Source organism: Lucilia sericata, unplaced genomic scaffold (assembly GCF_015586225.1).
Source record: "Lucilia sericata isolate MDLA Ls3-8-SP2 unplaced genomic scaffold, ASM1558622v1 Contig001470F_arrow, whole genome shotgun sequence".
In the NCBI taxonomy this organism is placed as follows: domain Eukaryota; kingdom Metazoa; phylum Arthropoda; class Insecta; order Diptera; family Calliphoridae; genus Lucilia; species Lucilia sericata.
Window position 1 is genome coordinate 39,205 of NW_023995398.1, and position 12,494 is coordinate 51,698.

Here is a 12,494-nt window from a genome sequence, read left to right on the forward strand (position 1 = left end):
ACAGAACTAGAACAGAACTAGAACAGAACTAGAACAGAACTGAACAGAACTAGAACAAACTAGAACAGAACTAGAACAGAACTAGAACAGAACTAGAACAGAACTAGAACAGAACTAGAACAGAACTAGAACAGAACTAGAACAGAACTAGAACAGAACTAGAACAGAACTAGAACAACTAGAACAGAACTAGAACAGAACTAGAACAGAACTAGAACAGAACTAGAACAGAACTAGAACAGAACTAGAACAGAACTAGAACATAAAAAACGAACAGAACTAGAACAGAACTAGAACAGAACTAGAACAGAACTAGAACAGAACTAAACAGACTAGAACAACTAGAACAACTAGAACAGAACTAGAACAGAACTAGAACAGAACTAGAACTGAACTAGAACAGAACTAGAACAGAACTAGAACTGAACTAGAACAGAACTAGAACAGAACTAGAACAGAACTAGAACAGAACTAGAACAGAACTAGAACAGAACTAGAACAGAACTAGAACAGAACTAGAACAGAACTAGAACAGAACTAGAACTGAACTAGAACAGACTAACAGAACTAGAACAGAACTAGAACAGAACTAGAACAGAACTAGAACAGAACTAGAACAGAACTAGAACAGAACTAGAACAGAACTAGAACAGAACTAGAACAGAACTAGAACAGAACTAGAACAGAACTAGAACAGAACTAGAACAGAACTAGAACAGAACTAGAACAGAACTAGAACAGAACTAGAACAGAACTAGAACAGAACTAGAACAGAACTAGAACAGAACTAGAACAGAACTAGAACAGAACTAGAACAGAACTAGAACAGAACTAGAACAGAACTAGAACAGAACTAGAACAGAACTAGAACAGAACTAGAACAGAACTAGAACAGAACTAGAACAGAACTAGAACAGAACTAGAACAGAACTAGAACAGAACTAGAACAGAACTAGAACAGAACTAGAACAGAACTAGAACAGAACTAGAACAGAACTAGAACAGAACTAGAACAGAACTAGAACAGAACTAGAACAAACTAGAACAGAACTAGAAACTGAACTAGAACAGAACAGAACTTTATCATTACAATGTTGGCTTAAATAATTATTATATTAATAATCAAATATGTGGCCCATTTCCATAAAATTAAATCATTCACATTAATACTTTAACAAACATTTCGTTCGAATTTTACCGGAAATCCTTGTAATAAGCATTAAAACGTATATATATTTAATGATATTCACAATATTCCACCAGCACTAATGACAAATTCATTTATTTGTTCAATTTTAGCTGAAATTAGTATTAGAAAAACTCATTGCATATAATTACCGGTTTTTTTTTTTTTTTGTTTGTTTGTTATAGAACTAATGAAATCAAACAAAACAAGTTATGGAAATAATGCTCGCTCGTACACATACACACTCATTCATTTACATCACTATACATATGTAAAAGTAAAAACAATAAAATGTCCTTCAATTCCTTTAATGGACAATATGGAGGCTTATAAATTGTTAACATTTTATTATCGTTATATACACATATGTATGTATATATTTATTGCAAATGTATATGTCTATTATAGATGTTGACAGGACTGGAAAATCTATGTAGACCAAAATCTGGTGGTCTGTTTAAAAAAGGAAAAATTAGTGTGAATGGCTTTGTATGTTAAAATATATAAGCGCGTAAATTAGTTTGAATGCGTATAAATAGAACAATATGAAACTCAATTGCTTTAAAAGTGTAACAACTGAAAAATCATAGTTTGGAGAAAACTTTTCTAATTACTTTACCACAATTTTTTTTTTCTAATCAAATATATGAAGGCTAAAACGTGAGTTGTAGGTTTTTCTTTAAAACAAAAAGCAATCTATTTAAAAGAATTTAGGATGTAGCCCTTTGTTCAAAAACCCAAAATAAGGCTTATGTCAGTCTTGAAATAAATGAGCGATATATTTATATGTATTTATGAGCTAAACATCATTAAGGATTTGAGCTTTGATTGATATCATTTATCGTTGTTTTTTGGCTGTCACATAATGTGCGAATAGATTTATATTGTGTGTGTCGTATTTGCTAGCACTTTTTGTCCCTTTTTATATAAAATGCATACGAAAATTAAAAGTTATGTTAAGTTCATCAAAATATTTGTAACATCATTTTCCACTAAAATATATACAGTCGTTTTTAAAATATCCATATAAAAATTCTGAACAGATCAATAATAGAGCTAGAACTGAACAAGAACTGAACTACAACTGAACTACAAACTGAACTACAACTGAACTACAACTGAACTACAACTGGAACTAGAGAACTGAACTAAGAACTAAACTAGAAACTGAACTAGAACTGAACTAGAACTGAAACTAGAACTGAACTAGAACTGAACTAGAACTGAACTAGAACTGAACTAGAACTGAACTAGAACTGAACTAGAACTGAACTAGACTGAACTAGAACTGAACTAGACTGAAATAGAACTGAACCAGAACTGAACTAGAACTGAACTAGAACTGAACTAGAACTGAACTAGAACTGAACTAGAACTGAACTAGAACTGAACTAGAACTGAACTAGAACTGAACTAGAACTGAACTAGAACTGAACTAGAACTGAACTAGAACTGAACTAGAACTGAACTAGAACTGAACTAGAACTGAACTAGAATTGAACTAGAACTGAACTAGAACTGAACTAGAACTGAACTAGAACTGAACTAGAACTGAACTAGAACTGAACTAGAACTGAACTAGAACTGAACTAGAACTGAACTAGAACTGAACTAGAACTGAACTAGAACTGAACTAGATCTGAACTAGAACTGAACTAGAACTGAACTAGAACTGAACTAGAACTGAACTAGAACTGAACTAGAACTGAACTAGAACTGAACTAGAACTGAACTAGAACTGAACTAGAACTGAACTAGAACTGAACTAGAACTGAACTAGAACTGAACTAGAACTGAACTAGAACTGAACTAGAACTGAACTAGAACTGAACTAGAACTGAACTAGAACTGAACTAGAACTGAACTAGAACTGAACTAGAACTGAACTAGAACTGAACTAGAACTGAACTAGAACTGAACTAGAACTGAACTAGAACTGAACTAGAACTGAACTAGAACTGAACTAGAACTGAACTAGAACTGAACTAGAACTGAACTAGAACTGAACTAGAACTGAACTAGAACTGAACTAGAAACTGAACTAGAACTGAACTAGAACTGAACTAGAACTGAACTAGAACTGAACTAGAACTGAACTAGAACTGAACTAGAATTGAACTAGAACTGAACTAGAACTGAACTAGAACTGAACTAGAACTGAACTAGAACTGAACTAGAACTGAACTAGAACTGAACTAGAACTGAATTAGAACTGAACTAGAACTGAACTAAAACTGAACTAGAACTGAAGTAGAACTCAACTAGAGCTGAACTAAAACAGGTCCAACTAGAACACGTCTAACTATTGCTGTCACATTGTGGTAAGTCAAGTCATCTTTAAACCCAATCTTAATCTTGTCTCGATAACATGCAACCGCGCTGACTAAATGGCCCGCATTTTTTCGTCAACAACTCCTAAAAACGTATTTGGTGGACGGAAGAACGATCTCCCAAAGTACAGAGTAAACCGCGAAGAATACTCGGACATAGAGTTGAACTATGTATGTCGAAAGCACAAGGACAAGAATACTACTCATTCATTTCCATTCAATCCATTATACAGACCTTTTGCAGCCGTCGCCCACTCAGCCTGTACATTTTGTTCTTGTGATATCAACTCGTTCCTAATAGTCCTTGTAGTGATTCCGTAGTGCCAAATAGGTTAGGTTATCTAGTCAACTGACACCCGCAATTTATAATTCTGGCATAAAATTTGAAAAATTTTCAGATTGCTGTTATATATTCTAATGGATACTAACCTATTCACTAATTATTTTTTTCGAAAAAAAGCTCAACAATTAATTCCTTATAAACGAAATACAAAATTTTTTTGTTTCTTCATTTCCTACATAAATGCGAAAATGTTGATTGTTACTACATGATATACATACCTACACATTTAGTTAGTAGGCGATAATAATATTTTCAAAAGTTTTATGCGAATGTATAAATAAACACACACGTACATACATATATTCCCTAACATGGATTAATGACAACATACTACATGCAAACAGTTTACAATCAAACAGAAATCATATGCTTACATTCACATGCCAATTGACTGACTGACTATCCGTTTAAATGTTCGCTAATGATGCAATGTATACACGTACATACATACATACGTATGTATGTGTAATAGTGCTGACATGTATTTAGACAGGATGCCAGCACAAGTACAACAAAAACATGTAAAATCAGCAACAGCAATACTATTAACATTTTACATCAAGTAATGTGATAACGGTAAAATATGCTAGAGTATGTGTGAATGGAAATATGTTAATGTATTGGTGTGCTTGGTATTTCCGTTGTTATTTATAACGAGAGCTGCCGGGCGTTTGTATATTCCTGCATTGATTTTTATTTTTTTTCATTTTGCTCATAAAATTATATCAGTTTGATAATGATAATGTTTGTACATGTTGAATTGTATAGACAACCGTATCGACCATGATGGATTTGAAAATGACAAGTGAATGATGAATGTGGAGAGTTAAGAGGAAAATATATGCATAAACCTTACGTTATATTCAAATGGTTGAATACGTTTTATGCGCTTGTTTGCTGTTGTTATTCATGCGAACAATATAAGAGTTTTATGTTGATTTTTTCCTCCATTATGGATAATATAAGTCAGTGATTCTATTTGTAATTTCTATATAATTTCGCAGCAGTATGACTAACATTTCATAATATCAGTAAGAGAGAATAATTTTTACTAATATCTAACCACTTGGATGACTCCAACTGGTATTTAAAATACAGAAACAATTATTTGTATGCCAATTAATTTTCCTGTAGAGCAAGTCCGTGTTAAAATAACTCATTATCTAACATACTTGTGGCTAGTTGTAGTCCTTATTGATAGGTTAAATAACTAGTTCCGAAATACCACCGCTTACTAAATAGTTGTTGGAAAATTTTGTATAATTACTCCATATGAGAATTGACATGCCAACCATTGTAATTCGAAATTAGAAGAATCTAATTGTAATAGTTTTGCAGCTATACGAATTTTTGTATTTAATTCGTGCGGGAGGTGCCACGCCCCCTATTGCTAATCCACCAATTTGTTACTTAAACGATCAAAGTTGTTGTTTCACGGTTATACGAATTGTTGTATTAAATTCCTATGGGAGGTGACATGCCCCTTATTTCCAGTCCGCCTATTTTACCCAAATATTCGTATGGATGTAAATTGTAAAGATTATAGCTGTAATAGTTTCTTAAATAGAATTTTTGAATATAATTCTTATGAAATATATTGATACTTAAATGGCTCCGATATTAATTTAAAGAGAGGCCCACTGGAGTTATTCCGCCCATTTTATTCCCTAACATGGAAGCCAAAGTTATGAAAATTTGATGACTATAGCTGTTGCGGTATCCGAGATATGCGGAGTGGCATCTGAATCACTTGATATTTTGAAGTAGAAAGCAGAAAATCTGCAACAATTCGCTCAGACATGCTTTGGAGCTAAATCGGTCCAGAAATAACGGAGATCCGAGACAACCTCTTAGAAATTTTTTATACATGCTCAGACAAAAATAAATAACAATAACAATAGTTAGTAAGTTAGTTAGTTAGTTAGTTAGTTAGTTAGTTAGTTAGTTAGGTAGTTAGTTAGTTAGTAGTTAGTTAGTTAGTTAGTTAGTTAGTTAGTTAGTTAGTTAGTTAGTTAGTTAGTTAGTTAGTAGTTAGTTAGTTAGTTAGTTAGTAGTTAGTTAGTTAGTTAGTTAGTTAGTTAGTTAGTTAGTTAGTTAGTTAGTTAGTTAGTTAGTTAGTTAGTTAGTTAGTTAGTTAGTTAGTTAGTTAGTTAGTAGTTAGTTAGTTAGTTAGTAGTTAGTTAGTTAGTTAGTAGTTAGTTAGTTAGTTAGTTAGTTAGTTAGTTAGTTAGTAGTTAGTTAGTTAGTTAGTTAGTTAGTTAGTTAGTTAGTTAGTTAGTTAGTTAGTTAGTTAGTTAGTTAGTTAGTAGTTAGTTAGTTAGTTAGTTAGTTAGTTAGTTAGTTAGTAGTTAGTTAGTTAGTTAGTTAGTTAGTTAGTTAGTTAGTTAGTTAGTTAGTTAGTTAGTTAGTTAGTTAGTTAGTTAGTTAGTTAGTTAGTTAGTTAGTTAGTTAGTTAGTTAGTTAGTTAGTTAGTAGTTAGTTAGTTAGTTAGTTAGTTAGTTAGTTAGTTAGTTAGTTAGTTAGTTAGTTAGTTAGTTAGTAGTTAGTTAGTTAGTTAGTTAGTTAGTTAGTTAGTTAGTTAGTTAGTTAGTTAGTTAGTTAGTTAGTTAGTTAGTTAGTAGTTAGTTAGTTAGTTAGTTAGTTAGTTAGTTAGTTAGTTAGTTAGTTAGTTAGTTAGTTAGTTAGTTAGTTAGTTAGTTAGTTAGTTAGTTAGTTAGTTAGTTAGTTAGTTAGTTAGTTAGTTAGTTAGTTAGTTAGTTAGTAGTTAGTTAGTTAGTTAGTTAGTTAGTTAGTTAGTTAGTTAGTTAGTTAGTTAGTTAGTTAGTTAGTTAGTTAGTTAGTTAGTAGTTAGTTAGTTAGTTAGTTAGTTAGTTAGTTAGTTAGTTAGTTAGTTAGTTAGTTAGTTAGTTAGTTAGTTAGTTAGTTAGTTAGTTAGTTAGTTAGTTAGTTAGTTAGTTAGTTAGTTAGTTAGTTAGTTAGTAGTTAGTTAGTTAGTTAGTTAGTTAGTTAGTTAGTTAGTAGTTAGTTAGTTAGTTAGTTAGTTAGTTAGTTAGTAGTTAGTTAGTAGTTAGTTAGTAGTTAGTTAGTTAGTTAGTTAGTTAGTTAGTTAGTTAGTTAGTTAGTTAGTTAGTTAGTTAGTTAGTTAGTTAGTTAGTTAGTTAGTTAGTTAGTTAGTTAGTTAGTTAGTTAGTTAGTTAGTTAATTAGTTATATTCATTACATTAAATGAATTAATTTGTTTTATCATTCTCTTAAAGAATGTCGACCATTTAAAGCTTAAAATATTTATTTTAATTGCAGTCCCAACACATTGACCACTCCACTTTCTCCTCCCTCTGTCAGTAATATTTATTTATTTTAATTTTCTAAATTTTTTTTTCTAAATTGTGGTTTTATTCACCAAATGTTTTTTGTTTTTATTTTTTAAAACCACATTCATTACGATGTTGTTGTTTTATTTAAAAACAAACAACACTTTGTTGCTGATTCCACAAAAAATATGTTGACTTACAATTTATGGTCGTATGAGGGAAAGACTTTGATTTAAATTTAGAAACAATTTTAAGAATTTCATGGTGGGGTTTTTTAAAAGATTTTTGATATATGTGTGTATAACTAAAATATTTTAAATTTATAAAAATAATACAAAAATACTAAAATTTATTATTAAATTCAACTGCCATTTAAAATTTCAGTAGAGCATTGCAAACAAAACTTTTATATTTAAACAATTTTCCAATATCTTGTTATTTTAATTTATTATGCAAATATAATATATTTTAAATATTTTAACACTTTAGCATTCAATTAAGATAAACATGACTTCTACATTCCACCAAACACTTGAAATTAATTTAAATAATTTATTAAAAATTAAATTTTAATAGTTAACTCATAAGTAAATAAATACTACCATGTCGTAATTAAAATCTGCCCATCCTTTATCCCCTTCCGATTTGACGTATGATAAATTTTTAATGAAATTCCTTATCAATCATACGCCTCATTTATTTAAGTTCATTAGAAAATCATAAAATCACATCATTCAAAGTACAAAAGACGTACAAATATTAAATACAACCAGAAACTGTTATGTTATATATGTAGTTCATTAATGTTGATGATGTTGATGTTGTTGTCTTTTTAAACAGTAATTTTTACACCTTTAAGCAATTGTTATTTTACACCTTTAACATTTCAATATCTTTCCATTATTCTAAATACTTGGCTGCTGCAGTAACTATTGTTCATTTTCTAAGAAATCTAAGTTTGTATTCGGAAATGCTAGTTGGAAAGAGAGGGAGGGAGTGGGGTAATACATATGTTGTTATGGTTGTTTTTACAGTCATAAAACATAACGGTTTTTTTTCCTTTTTTTTCTCCTTCACACCCACACCTAGTGATGAATTCAACTCCAGCATTGTACTTATATTACATTTATTATTGTTGTGTGTGTGAGTTGTGTGTTTTTTCTCTCATATTATTCACTTTGGTTCACCATTCACTATTTACCGAACGCAACCTTTAAATTGTTGTTGCATTGCTATTGTAAATTGCAGCCGTTATTGTTGTTTTCATTATATTTGTTGCTGCTGCTATTGTTAGTTGCTGGTTTTTCGTTTTTTTTTTTGTGCTTGGGATTGTTTTCATGCTGCTTCCTTTTTAGCATTTCTAAGGCAATTTCCGCTGGAATGCAATACATTGTTTATGAGCTTTTATTTGTGCATGTGTTTGCTCCGATTGTTTGAGTAGGAGTGCATGAGTTTTATGTTCCTTTTTTAGTTAAATGAAGGTAAGAGTTTTTTTTGTTTTTAGAATAACTAACTAAAGGAGGAGTTCAGTTTTCCTTCAATTCCAGTTCTAGTTGAGTTCTAATTCAGTATAGATCAGTTCTTGTTCAATTCCAGTTCAGTTTCTAGTTTAGTTCTAGTTCAGTTCTAGTTCAGTTCTAGTTCAGTTCTAGTTCAGTTCTAGTTCAGTTCTAGTTCAGTTCTAGTTCAGTTCTAGCTCAGTTCTAGTTCAGTTCTAGTTCAGTTCTAGTTCAGTTCTAGGTCAGTTCTAGTTCAGTTCTAGTTCAGTTCTTGTTCAGTTCTGTTCAGTTCTAGTTCAGTTCTAGTTCAGTTCTAGTTCAGTTCTAGTTCAGTTCTAGTTCAGTTCTAGTTCAGTTCTAGTTCAGTTCTAGTTCAGTTCTAGTTCAGTTCTTAGTTCTAGTCAGTTCTAGTTCAGTTCTAGTTCAGTTCTAGTCAGTTCTCAGTTCTAGTCTTCAGTTCAGTTCTAGTTCAGTTCTAGTTCAGTTCTAGTTCAGTTCTAGTTCAGTTCTAGTCAGTTCTAGTTCATTCTAGTTCCGTTCTAGTTCAGTTCTAGTTCAGTTCTAGTTCAGTTCTAGTTCAGTTCTAGTTCAGTTCTAGTTCAGTTTGTCAGTTCTAAGTTCAGTTCTAGTGTTCAGTTCTAGTTCAGTTCTAGTCAGTTCTAGTTCAGTCTAGTTCAGTCTAGTTCAGTTCTAGTTCAGTTCTAGTTCAGTTCTAGTTCAGTTCTGTTCAGTTCTAGTTCAGTTCTAGTTCAGTTCTAGTTCAGTTCTAGTTCAGTTCTAGTTCAGTTCTAGTTCAGTTCTAGTTCAGTTCTAGTTCAGTTCTAGTTCAGTTCTAGTTCAGTTCTAGTTCAGTTCTAGTTCTAGTTCAGTTCTAGTTCAGTTCTAGTCTAGTTCTAGTTCAGTTCTAGTTCAGTTCTAGTTCAGTTCTAGTTCAGTTCTAGTTCAGTTCTAGTTCAGTTCTAGTTCAGTTCTAGTTCAGTTCTAGTTCAGTTCTAGTTAGTTCTAGTTCAGTTCTAGTTCAGTTCTAGTTCAGTTCTAGTTTCAGTTCTAGTTCAGTTCTAGTTCAGTTCTAGTTCAGTTCTAGTTCAGTTCTTAGTTCGTAGTTCTAGTTCAGTTCTAGTTCAGTTCTAGTTCAGTTCTAGTTCAGTTCTAGTTCAGTTCTAGTTCAGTTCTAGTTCAGTTCTAGTTCAGTTCTAGTTCAGTTCTAGTTTCAGTTCTAGTTCAGTTTCTAGTTCATTCTAGTTCAGTTCTAGTTTCAGTTCTAGTTCAGTTCTAGTTCAGTTCTAGTTCAGTTCTAGTTCAGTTCTAGTTCAGTTCTAGTTCAGTTCTAGTTCAGTTCTAGTTCAGTTCTAGTTCAGTTCTAGTTCAGTTCTAGTTCAGTTTCTAGTTCAGTTCTAGTCAGTTCTAGTTCTAGTTCAGTTCTAGTTCAGTTCTAGTTCAGTTCTAGTTCAGTTCTAGTTCAGTTCTAGTTCAGTTCTAGTTCAGTTCTAGTTCAGTTCTAGTTCAGTTCTAGTTCAGTTCTAGTTCAGTTCTAGTTCAGTTCTAGTTCAGTTCTAGTTCAGTTCTAGTTCAGTTCTAGTTCAGTTCTAGTTCAGTTCTAGTTCAGTTCTAGTTCAGTTCTAGTTCAGTTCTAGTTCAGTTCTAGTTCAGTTCTAGTTCAGTTCTAGTTCAGTTTAGTTCAGTTCTAGTTCAGTTCTAGTCAGTTCTAGTTCAGTTCTAGTTCAGTTCTAGTTCAGTTCTAGTTCAGGTTCTAGTTCAGTTCTAGTTCAGTTCTAGTTCAGTTCTAGTTCAGTTCTAGTTCAGTTCTAGTTCAGTGCTAGTTCAGTTCTAGTTCAGTTCTAGTTCAGTTCTAGTTCAGTTCTAGTTCAGTTCTAGTTCAGTTCTAGTTCAGTTCTAGTTCAGTTCAGTTCTAGTTCAGTTCTAGTTCAGTTCTAGTTCAGTTCTAGTTCAGTTCTTTCAGTCTAGTTCAGTTCTAGTTCAGTTCTAGTTCAGTTCTAGTTCAGTTCTAGTTCAGTTCTAGTCCAGACAATAGACTAGAGTGAAAACTGTAAACTAGATTATAGATAGCTCTATAGACTGACAGGGCTATAGTTAATACTACAAAAAAAAAACTATCAATGTTTAATAAGAAATTTGATTAGGCACATATTTCTACAATTGTGCATTACTCAACGAGCTACAACTAATTTTAACTATTGTAGTTAAAAATTAATTTTTGACTAATATTTTATTTTACAACACAAAACGCTATGTTATCAACTACAAATAAAAATAATTCAAATATTAATTTAAAATTAATAAACAAAACGTGTCTTTTTCTTACAACACAAACATGATTCAATAATTCAATCGTAGAAAAAAAATTCTTAATTATGATCTGTGTTCTAAAAAATATTTTTCCCGTGAATTATTTCGCCTATAATTTTGTATATTCCTCACTTTCATTCAGAACACTTGCACTTGAATATATCTTTGTTGAAAAAAAAAAAAGATTTTGTGACTTTAAAATTCTCTATTTCGCTCACGTTTCAAATTATACCGGCAATAACATTGTATTACAATAACAACAGAAACCACAATAACAGCAACAACGACACCTCAAAAAAAGTAAGTCAGGGAAGTCCAAACCCTATAATAAAAAAAGTGAGGAGTTTGTTTTGTTCTCTTGCATATTGTATGTAGGTATAGTTGGGGTCTCAAAAGAACTTCATATATGAATCATTTATGGATGAGTGAGTATGTTTGTGTTGAACATTATATTCAAAAACAAATTAAATTAAATATTGTTTTTTTTTTTTTTTTTTGCTATTTTAATGTTTTGTTGTTTTTTCCAATTATTATATACTACATAGAATTCGTTTGTAGGTTACGCTTAAGTAATAAAGACAATTGGATGTATTTTTATACCCTACACCAATATTGTGAGTATTATGCTTTTGAGCTGTTGCTTGTAACAGAATCTATAGTTGTGAGATCTCTTTCAATATCCCTGCAAAATGCAAGTTAAATTAAATAAATGTTATAAATTGTCTGATTCCTTGTTCCCACATGAAAAGAGGATCATTGCATGTTGGTTGGTATTATCCATATAAGATCCGATCCATTCGTTGAAATCCATAACTTTCTTATTGATCTTATTCAAGTCAATGAATTATTGATATTAACTCTTTACTGGTGTAGGGTACTATATAGTCGGGGAGACTTGTTAATATTTGTTTTTATTTATTGCTCAGAGTGCGTGTGTTTGTATTTATTGCTGAAAATAAAATAAATAAAATTAAAGGCAAACAAATTATTTGTTGAACGCCTAAAAATGTACCGATGCAAATAAAAAAATAGCAAAAAAAAAAGTAAATAACAGTAGGGGAAGAGAATTGTGATGAGTTATAAACGATCATGTGAAGGCCCTACCCAAACTGTTAAGATCTATTAGACTGCGGTGTAAAAACTCGATGATGACATTTGACATGAAGAAGTTTTTTTGGATCCAAAATTGTTCTGCCAACTTTTGGACTTGTGAAAGTGGACCTTATATCGGAGCTGTGACCAATAATGAACTGATTCGGAAACAATCTTCTTGAATGATTTATATGTATGCAAAATATAATCATATCGAATTTTATTGCGATATCTTGTTTTGTCACTTTTTGGACCTTATATAGAAGGTAGGGTCAGTTATGGACCGATCCGAAAAAAAAGCATTTTGCTGGGTGATTTATGTATACTTTAAACATATTCATGGCGAAATTTATCCCAATAGCCTTATTAAGTAATTAAATTTATCCGTTTACTTGATTTTCGGAAGTGGACCTTATATGAGAGCCAT